This window comes from Gymnogyps californianus, chromosome 5 (genome assembly GCF_018139145.2).
Source record: "Gymnogyps californianus isolate 813 chromosome 5, ASM1813914v2, whole genome shotgun sequence".
NCBI classification, from domain to species: Eukaryota; Metazoa; Chordata; class Aves; order Accipitriformes; family Cathartidae; genus Gymnogyps; species Gymnogyps californianus.
In genome coordinates this window covers 30,169,853-30,172,057 of record NC_059475.1, presented here as the reverse complement: position 1 = coordinate 30,172,057, position 2,205 = coordinate 30,169,853, and positions in this window count along the sequence as shown.

Genomic DNA, 2,205 nt, shown 5'->3' with positions numbered 1-2,205 from the left:
TAGAGAACAGTAAGATTACTGACAATTTTTTTGAGTTGTGGTATGCTATTTTGGGGTGGGGAGGGATGTTGAACTCTGTGTGACCAAATCAGGAAATGTTTAGATTCACAGGTTTGCAGTTGCTTGAATTGGAAGTGATAGACTAGTCTAGTGTTGGAAGTAGAATATAGATCTTCAGTTTTCCCATTCTATAGAAATAGCACTGAAGAAGAGTATTTTGTCTCAGTGTTGGACAATTGAATATATTGGTATTTCTGGAGAAGACCAACCCACCAACCCCCCCCCCAAATCGAAACCTTCATAGCATCCTTTGGAATCTTCATCTCTTCTAATTATGCACTGCATCTCAGCTCTCCTCTTAGTGCTGCTAATGGGAGCAAAAGGGGTCCCTTAGGATATATACACACATTTTAAGTACTATATAGTATAGTTGGTGATGGTGTCATTTGTTCATGCTTGCTGACAAAAAAAATAATGAAATGTAGATTTACATCTACCTTTACCACTACGGGGATGCTAATCCAAGCAGAAATAAAGTTACCAGGTGTGAGGCCATCTTTGTTACCTCATGTTTTGATGCCATTTTGCTTGCTTGCTTTTGTCATTTCCTAGCAGACTAAGAAAACAAGTAGCTTCTCTTTGGATATTAAGTTGGCTGTCGAACAGTGTCTGTAGGTAGCTAAAACTGTACGTAAATACTGTTTGCTAATGGATGATCTGTTAACTATGAAACAATTCTTAAGCATATGTTCTAAAGAGCTTTCAATTTTTCTTGAGAAATTCAAGAGAAATTCTATCAACATGAGATCCCTGTGCTGAGATTTCATTGGAAGAGGAGAGAGAACTTCAGGAGAAGGCAGGTAAGCCTGATTTTAAATGCAATTGGGCACTCACAAGATAAAATACAGGCTTTATATATTGCCTGTAATAAACTGTTTAGAATTAGTGTGATTTCTCTATGTTAGCTTACTGTGTGAGGCCACCTCAATTTTCCTGTAATTTATAGTCCAGTTAGATTAGATTAAATATAAATAAATCACATGGTTCTGCAATTTTTCAAAAATAAATAAAACCTACTGTGACAGTCCTTCACTTTCAATGCTGTGGTATGTAGAAATGCAAAGAAATTGCTTTTTCAGCCCAGTGTCTATCTTTACCATGTCATTTAGTACCACGTGAGAGCTTTACAGCAGTTGCTGGCCGTTTTGCAATGGTATTATGTTTGCTTTTTGCCTGTGCGTTGACTCGTAAGTCTGTGAATTCACTAACTAGTACTGACTTGTTTGTGTTCTAAATGTTAGTGCCTATACTTTTATTAATTTTCTTAAATTCTGATCTAGTGACTGACACTAATGACAGGAAATGATTAATGAATGGGACCTTGCTGAGAATGTGTCACATTCTCATGTTTGTGTGGAGCTGGTGACATGCTACATTACTGGCTTTCATACATTCTCTGCCACTTTCTAATTGTTGAAACACTTAAGTTTGTTTTTTGGTCTGCTGCTTCAGTTTAAGTTCTTTAATAGAAAGCTCTGGACAAGCCAACTGTCAGCAGCTGTTAATAAACTAATCACTTCCAGTAAACAATTTCCTTTACTACTAAAATATTTTTTGAGGCACAACAGACTCATAAAAAATCTACCCTATCTGTTGTACAATTTTTCAAGAACCTTTGGTGGAAGAATCAAGACTGTGCTACATGGAAATGAGAATAAAGGGGGGACTTGTGCAGGCCGCTCACATAGCGAGAGGTTAGACATGGTGGTGAATCAATATTCTCTGAGGCATCCTAATGCAGACCTAATTGTGATATCTCCGCTCAGGCCTCCTTGAAACTTCTCTAAACAGCTACAGTCAATGACAAATTCAGCTTTGCTTCAGGCTTGTAAGATGGGAATTTATTTAAAAATATTCTTTTAGGGTATGCTGAAACTCCGGAAGGGTTTAAAACTGCCAAAGTCCTAGATCAGGTTGCTGGAACTCTCAAACAAAATCTGGACTGGGGGTTTTGAGATTGTGGCTTAATCACAGAGTGGTTCTTCCTCCTACCCAGGGCTTCCTTGTTCGGTGCTGCTTTGCTGCCCTTATCTTTTACCAGTATTTGAAAAACCTGCCAGCGAGGTTTTGAGCTGGGTTGTTTGGCAAGCGCAGGCCACACCTCCGCTTCTCGCAGCTGGAGCGCAGCCCAGTCCTGTGCAAAAC